This window comes from Chenopodium quinoa, unplaced genomic scaffold (assembly GCF_001683475.1).
Source record: "Chenopodium quinoa cultivar QQ74 unplaced genomic scaffold, ASM168347v1, whole genome shotgun sequence".
Lineage (NCBI taxonomy): Eukaryota > Viridiplantae > Streptophyta > Magnoliopsida > Caryophyllales > Amaranthaceae > Chenopodium > Chenopodium quinoa.
In genome coordinates this window covers 1,350,683-1,359,773 of record NW_018745448.1, presented here as the reverse complement: position 1 = coordinate 1,359,773, position 9,091 = coordinate 1,350,683, and positions in this window count along the sequence as shown.

Here is a 9,091-nt window from a genome sequence, read left to right as displayed (position 1 = left end):
TATGACATGGTATTAGTCGCCAAGGGATCGAAATTAATCGATCAGAAAAAAAAAAAACAAAAAGCAAAAACAAACACAAATCAATCAACATCATGGCTGGTGATGATACACCACCGCCTCCGATCCACCACCGCGCATCGATATTACACCGGTGATTTAATCACTTCAACCCGACTTCGTTGAGAAAATTATGATGAATGGGCCGGTGATATTCAAACCATGTTGGAGGCACGTAATAAATTTGTTTTCCTCAATGGAACAATCACTACACCTTCCTCTCCGTGTACTCAAACGGATTGGAACACAATTCATGCCATGCTAATTTCATGGCTTATGAACACTATTGACCCCGAAGTGAAGAGTACTTTGTCGAAGTACAAGGATGCTAAGCGCTTGTGGGATACTCTTAAGATGCGCTTTGCTTTCATCAATGGACCACAGATACAACAATTGAAGTCTTCGATTGCACGATATGAGTAGACCAAGTCTATGTCAGTGGCCTCATATTTTGGTAAATTATCTGCCTTGAGGGAGGAAATAAACAACCATTAACCTATTATTACTTGTTTCTTGCTGTGAGAAATACACCGCAGGTTTGGAATATGAGAAACGTCTATATAATTCTCGTCTCTACGAGTTTTTAATAGGATTGTGTACTGATTACTACTCTCAGACTCGTAGCAACATTCTTTCTCAAGACCCGTTGCCTACTCTCGATAGGGCCTATCAATTGGTTTGCAAGATGAACGAGTCTGCATCTCCAAACATATTCCGGAGGAAAAACCACGTGATGCGACAGGTTTTGCTCTCTGAACCAGCAACACTGCAAGCATAAGGAAGGGGAAGCAGTCAGGACTTGATGACAAAACTAACAAGTGGGGCATGCTCTGCTCTCATTACAAGAAAACATGCCATTTGATTTTTGGTTGCTTCGAATTAGATGGGTTCCTAGACTAGTGGTCGAATGCTTCTGAATGGGGCAAGGCAGGGACTAAAGGGTGTGGTCTGTTTAGGCAAATCTTAGCTAGGATATGGAAGAATTTGCTAGGTTTTGAGGGGTAATAACAATCATTCCACCAATAATATATAAAGTAAATAAGAACGATAATAAAGCATTAAATAATCAATAAGTAAGCAGTAAGTATTCAATAAGATCAAGAAGATGAGTTTAGAGATACAATACTGAGTAAGGACAAGCCTCCTTGTTCAGCAGGGACGCACTTCCGTAGATAAAAGTAGAGCAAATTGTTTATATTGAATTATATGTGGGCGTACATGAGTGTTATAATGCCTAATTCTTCTTATTTATACCTAGGAATCCCTAGGGTTTACATATATATTCAGAATATATTCAAAATGTAGAAGATCCTCTTGATTTATTTTGTTCCATGGTCTGTAAGTGTATCTTTGGCAAATATCCTCTTGATTGATACTCTTGATGTTGATTTCCTTGTTTACTCCAATCAAGCCATTCTTGTTTATTTTGCTGAATCCTTGATTTTGGATCGGTGCCCTAAGCATACTGGGTCGTATGTTAATACGGGCCCAACAATTGCCCCTAATTTTTATTTTCAAGTATTGGAAGTGAAAATTACCTAAAGAAGCCGTTAGAAGGATTTTCGAATTTTCAGAAATTATTTCAATGGCTAACAAAAATAAGGAACGTGGTGGCAGTTTTAAGGCAATTTCCTCGGTAACAGTGAAGGGCGGTTTATTTCTTTCTTCAGTATTTATTGGGTGTGTAGGCTCTTGTCTAGTCACTTTACTCTTTGCCTCAATTTCGATTTTCATCAGGTATTTTCTCTCTCTTCTCTGTTTTCTCTGTTCCTTCACTTCGTTGCTTTCTCTTTTATTTTGTGATGGATGATCCTGTAAGAGTGGTGTTTGCTGGGGTGGATGAGGGTGTGAAGAAGCCGACTTTGGTCGCGCAAAACGTCTTCCCTGCTAAAGATGTTTATCCTTCTACTGTAACGAAGGAGGAAGTTTAGAATATCGCTGCTGTTACGCGATTTCCTGATGGGGTTGTGGTGAAAATCCCGTCTTCTAGGGAGAGGGCTGACTGGATTGCCCCTGGTTGGGTGTGCTTCTTTGAGTACCCCTTTGCAATTGCTCATACTTTCCCCTTTTCTTCTCTTGTTCGTCAATTTCTATCTAAGGTTAGTGTTTCACCTTGTCAATTATTGCCCCAAACTTGGAGGGTTTTGAGAATTTTGGATTTGCTAAGTGCGAAATTGGGTATAGAACTTGATGTGAGGGATTTATGTTATCCTTATACTATTAGGACCAGTGGTAAGGGTCGGGTTGGTCTTCGATTGAAAGATGGTGTTGGTCCTTTGGTGACTGACTTGGAGAAGGCGTTTGACAAGAAGTGGTATCACAAGTTCTTTTTTGTGAGGATTGATTCGTTGGGTGATGATTGTGATTTTTTTATTGACACTGTTGAGGTTGAAGGTATTCTGTTTTCTTATTTTCCTGTGTTTTACTTCCCTTCTTTGTTGATTCGGGCTTATTTGCTTGATGGTTGCAGTGAGTAAATTGAAGCAGCGTTCTCAGTCTCCGTCCCTGATAAATAAGTTGTACGGGTTGAGTGCAGACGAGAGATCCTTCATTAAATTGACGCAGCCTGAAGCGGTTGTTCAGATCAAGTCTTTGGACGATTCTGATTCTGAGCAGAAAGTTGCTCCAACTATGTCTCAAGGTTTGTTTTTCTTCCTTTCTATTATATGCTTGTAATGTTTATTGTTGTGTCAATCCTTGTAGATGTATTCAGTTGCTGCAATTCTGTTTTGCCTTTGTTGTGAGTTTAATTGGTTTCTAGTTTGTTTGTCCTTTCTGAGTTGGTTATGTACCCTGCCGAGTATGCTGTTGTGTTATCTGTTGTATTCCTTTTTAATCCTGCCATGTTCCTTGTAGATACTACGAGGTCACTAAGTTCTCATGACCTTCTTAGCTCGTCCTCTCTCTTAGGTCGCCTTAAATCTTGTTCTTCTCCTCAAACTTCAGAGAGTGCTCCTATCAAGATGGTTGTTCCAAAGAGTGGTCCTCCTCCACCTTCGCCTCGCACTAACCTCAAGAGGAAGCTGGAGATGCCTATTGATGTTGATGCTGCTGATTTCTCTTTTGATTCCTTGGCTCCACATGTGGATACTCTAATGTTTCCATCCTTCAACGATCGTCAGTCCTCGCAGACTTTCGCTGACCTTTCTCAAGAGGCTGCTGTGCAGTCTTTCCAGGTATGGTATACTCCCAAAAAATTTTTTTAATAAAAATGACATTACTGAATTACGTTTCTCTTACTTAATTCCGTACTTTGCAGAGCCTTCAATCTTGCCTGGTCGTACTAGGCAAAATGTTAGAGTTTACTCGGGTGTATGAGGCTATGAAGAAGGAACGTGATGCCCTTTCTGACAAATACAAGGCTGCTATTGATGCATTGAAGGCTGAACGGACTAAGCATAGGGAATGCATTGCTGATCGTGATGGGGTGAAGAGCACCTTGAAGGAGGCTGGGAACAAGGTTGTTGACGCTACAGCGTATTACTTTGGGAAGGCTCGTCATGAAATGATGGATGAGTTTCAACAAGGAAAGCATGAGGCCTGGGATTACGATGCTGATAAGGCTGCCTTTGAGAAGGCATTTCCTGAAGGGACTGCTGCTCCTGGCTCATTGTTGCTGAGCTTTGCTGATAAGGAAGTGAACTCTCCTCATAACAATGAGGTCAAGGACGTCCCAGAGAGTATGAAGCTTGTTGCTGAGGAGGTGGTCCCTGCTGATAACATGGGCGAAAATTAGTTTCAATGGTGCTGCGTCACCTTAAATACTTTTAACTTTAAAGAATGTTTGTTTTTACTGCCTTAGTGCAGTTGGATATTTTATTTTGTTTTTATGCTGCACTGTTTGTAGCTGGATGATTTGTCTACTTTGTTGCTTTTGCAACTAAGTAATTCTGCCTCTTTTGCTATGTTGAACTGTGTTTATGTTTCTTACTGTATCGTTGTTGTATTACAATTGTATTACAGTTGTATTACAGTCGTATTACAGTTGTATTACAGTTGTATTACAGTTATAATATGGATGTAATATTGCTTACATGTATTTGCTTATTCTGCGGGGACAGTTGGTTTGTTCCTTGTAGGGACGAATAAGCATTGCTCTATAGTGTCTTGTTGTGCTTTTGCCTAGCAGTGTAGGTGTTGTCCTTGCAAAACAGAATTGGGTGAGGGGTGGCCGTGGGTTTCCCCAACGGCCCTCCGATGCCAAAGTCAGTACTCGTAGTGAAAATAAATTGAATTGACAAAGTGTAAGTAAAGAGGAGTAATTCCGTGCTGATTTTGGCTGTTGGAGATTTTTGTTTTTTTTCTGTTTTTCTTCTTTTTTTTTGACATTTTTTTTGGATTTTTTGCTTGTTTTCCTATTTTTTTGTTGTTTTTGTTTTTTGTAAAAAGTAACGAAATTGAAATGATAACTACGTACCTTCGTTCTTCAGAAATGATAGAGCTTTAAATGTGCTGCATTCCAGCTTCTCTGTACCTCTTTTCCTTCCGCATGTCTGAGTCTGTAGGCTCCATTACCTACTACCTTGATGATCTCGGAGGGTCCTTCCCAGTTGGGTGCTAATTTCCCTGCGTTTACCTCTCTGGTATTTTCGTACACCTTTTAGAGAACCCAATCTCCCAATTTGAAGACTTTTGTCCTAGCGTTCTTGTTGAAGGATCTTGCTACTTCTTGCTGATATGCTGCCATTCTCATTTTTGCGTCTTCTCTAAGTTCCTCCACTGTGTCCAGGTTGTGAATTAGTTCAGCTTGGTTCCTTCCTTCTGTCATTAACCCGTACCTTGATGTGGGGACTTCTACCTCTGTTGGGATCACTGCTTCACATCCGTACACCAATGAGAATGGAGTGTGGCCTGTAGCGCCTTTTGGAGTTGTTCTGTCTGTGTAGACACCTAAAAATGTCTCCCCAAAACCAAACCCGATGATGAACAACCTTTCACCGCCACTATTGGTCGGGTTTAGTATTTAATCCCGAGAGTGCTTAAAAAAATCGTATTTTATTAAATTCATATTTTTGAACAGTCCATGGATTAGTCTTGATGTTTGGTAAAAGCATAGTTTTATTTTCAGCCCAAACTTATTAATTAATTTTTAGCCCAAACCTTTTTTATTTTATTGTTTTATTATTTATTTTAGGCCCAAACCCTTTATTTATTTTTATTTAATTATTTTCTTATTTTAGCCCGAATAATAAAAAGTCAGAAAAGGCCCGAAATTATCAATCGGAACTTAAAATGTCGAAGGAAATTAGGGTTAAAAATGTATTTAGACGGAAAAACAGGCAGGAATTTCCCGCGCCACGGCAGGTACCTACCGTGTCACGGGAATCCTTCTCGTCTGACGGTGGGATTTCCTGTGACACGGGAGGTCTGCCGTGACACGGGACATTCCGTGTCTTTTCCGCGTAAACCCTTGACGCGTTTTCTATCCCGTTTTCTGAAAATTTCCCGCGTCACGCCAAAAGTGTACCGTGTCACGGGAAAGTGTACCGTCTGACGGTGGAGCTTCCCGTGTCACGGTACAGTCTGACCATGTCACGGGATACGTTTTTAGGGTTTTTATAATTTTAGGGTTCCGTGTGCTCCCTCAGCACATTTTCCCTATAAATACCCCCCTCATTTCTGATGAATGGGGCACCGAGTAATTCTATTATTTTATTTTCTCTCTTCTATGCTTTAGCCTAAACACTAGCCTACCCTTCTCTACTTCAAAATTCCTTCTTCAAGCACTCAAAGGAGTCCATATTTTACTCGAGGTTCTGTCCTTAAACCAAGGCGTGAAAGGTAGAACTGTTTGAGGGTTTGGCCCCAAAATCAACTTTATTTTATTTAATTTAGTTATTGTTTTATTATTTCCTTGAAGTTACTAACTCGTTTATTATTTTGTAGTTGCAAACAAACAGAATCAAAGAAAGAGTCATGCTCCTTTTATTTTTATTATTTTTCTAACGATTTTATGTTGTTAGAATTGTGATTAATTTGGTTTTAATATTAACGTTGTTCTATTATATTTATTGATCACCATATTACATGTTTAAAGGGAATATGTAATTGAACATCACGCCTAATAAGATAATTTGGACAACCGGTTTAGGATCCTTTTAATCTTATTATTAATTAAAGTGATCACCAATATTTTAGAATCATGTGTGCATTAATATTAAACCAATTTAGTTAAATAATAGTTTGGAGCGAATTGAATTATTGTTTGTATGCCTTTGAGATCACAGGAATGCTTTTCAATATAAGTATCGAGTAGAGGCCAATACGGGCGAATGTGACTCCATGACTCACTTCGTACCATCATCCCCGATCCTCCTTTCGTGGTTCCGAACCATATGAAGTTAGTAATCTCATGGATTATGAATGGGGTGTAACCTTCACGGGTCAATCGTTGTTGCCTATCGTTGTCCCTTATTCGTGGTTGCCTTTTATGATCCGTGAACGGTTTACAAGTTCCTTACAAACTTGTTGGCGGCTCCCTACTTTCCTTGTCCCTAATCGTATTATGTCAATTCCCACTTCCTATGAGTGCCAAGCATATTCACCACGTGCTTTTTATGTAGGCGCACTTCGAACGACGCCTACAGTATGCCCATAGTATGTTGGGCAATTCATCTGCCCATTTCCCTTTCGCTCCTTCTAGCCTTTTCTTCGTGTTGCCTATAAGGTCCTTGTTACTTGATTATGCCTGTCCGTTTGCTTGTGGATATCTAGGCGTAGACGTGATGAGAGAAATGTTACATTCCTTACAGAACTTTGTGGTCTTATTGCTGATGAATTGGGATCCATTATCTGTAATGATCTCTGCTGGTACTCCGAATCTACTTAGGATGTTTCTTTTTATAAACGGGATGACATGTTTATCCTTGATTTCCTTGTACGCTTCTGCTTCGATCCACTTTGAAAAGTAGTCTGTCATTGCTAAGAAGTATACTCTCTGCCCTGATGACGGGGGTAGCTTCACTATATCCATTCCCCATTTCATGAATGGCCAAGGTGTTAGCGTTAGATGTAACTCTTCTGACGGTCTGTGTGTCAAAGGTGCGTGTCTTTGGCATGCTAAGCATTTCTTGGCGAACTCTGCAGCGTCCTTTCTCATGCTGGGCCAATAGTATCCCATTCTGAGTGCTCTGTTTGCTAAATTCCTTCCTCCTGAATGATTTTCGCATTCCCCGCCGTGTAGGGACTATAAGACCTGCTGTGCTTCCTCTTTCTCTAAGCATCGTAAGAAGGGACCTGCTACAGACTTCTTGAAGAGTACGTTGCAGATTAGGCAATATTTGGAGGCTTTCAGAGCGAGTGCTTGAGCTGCTACTTTCCCTGTTGGTACTGTCTTGTCCAAGAGGTATTCTTTCAGTGGTGTTGTCCAGCTGTCGTCTTCTTTCCCTGTAGGGCTTGCTTGAACTTCGTAGACGTTCATGGTTGATTCTTTCTCCGTGGCTGGAGAGAGTACGTGTACTAGGGGGATAGCTCCAAATTCTTCTGGATTAATATTTGATCCCAAGTTTGCCAGGGCGTCTGCTTCAGTGTTCAAGTTTCTAGGTACCTGGTCTATCTTGAATTCCTTGAACTCCTTAATGAGTTTCTTTGTGACTTCTAGGTAGGCTATCATCCTGGCATCCTTTGCTGCATATCCTCCATTGATCTGATTTACCATGAGTAAGGAGTCTGAAATTACCTCTAGATGTTGTATCTTCATATCCCTTGCGACGGTTAACCCTGTGATCAGTGCTTCGTATTCAGCTTCATTATTGGAGGCCTTGAAGTTGCATCTTATTGCCTGTGCTATCTTGTCTCCTTGGGGTGATGTCATTACTACTCCTAGGCCTACACCGCGTATGTTTGCTGTGCCATCCGTATGGAAAATCCATTTCTGTGTAACCTTTGATTCCTGTAATGCCAATACTTCTTTTTGTGCTTCTTCCTCAAGGGTTGGACTGAAGTCTGCTACGAAGTCTGCCAAAGCTTGTGATTTGATTGTAGTCACGGGCTCGTATTGTATATCGTACCTGCTCAGATGTAAGGCCCATTTCTCCATCCTTCTTGACATTTCTAGCATTCTCATGATAGCTTTGATGGGATAGTTGGTGCGAACTCATATGGAATGGCTTTCAAAGTATGGGCGTAGCTTTATTGAAGCAGTAACTAGAGATAAAATAATTTCTCTAAGGATGCGTACCTCGTTTCCTCACTGAGTAGGGTTTTGTTTACGTAGTAGATTGAGAATTGCTCTTTGTCTTCTTCTCTTGTGAGGACTGCACTGATCGTCCCTTCAGACACTGCGAGGTACAACTGGAGGGGCTCTCCTTCCTTAGGTTTAGAGAGAATCAACGGGTTGGCCAAATACTCTTTTAACTTCTAAAATGCTTCGTCGTGTTCCTGCTCCCACTTGAATTCCTTGTTTTTCTTCAGTACTTCGTAAAAGGCTCAGTTCTTGTCTGAAGATTTTGAAATGAACCTGTTCAGTGCTGCAATTTTCCCTGTTAGGCTCTGTACATCCTTCTTTGACTTTGGTCGTTCTAGGCCTAGGATGGCTTTGTCTTGGTCTGGGTTGGCTTCTATTCCTCTTTGTGTAATCATATATCCTAGGAACTTTCCTAACTATACTCCAAATGTGCATTTTGTGGGATTCAACTTCATGTCGTACTGTTTCAGGATGGCAAATGCTTCTCTAAGGTCTCTGACGTGATCTTCTGCCTTCTTGGATTTAACTACCATGTCGTCTATGTAGACCTCTATTGTGTTCCCTATTTGTTCTTCAAACATCTTGTTCACCAACCTTTGATATGTCTCTCCTGCGTTCTTCAATCCGAAAGCATTACCTTGTAGCAATATATTCCTTGACTAATAATAAAAGCGGTTTTCTCCTGGTCATCCTTGTGTATGAGGATTTGATTGTAACACTGTACGCGTCCATGAAGGATAACAGCTCGTGTCCTGCCGTGGCGTCTACCATGGCATCAATGTGAGGTAGGGGGAACGGATCTTTTGGGCATGCCTTGTTTATATCTGTGAAGTCTATGCAGATTCGCCA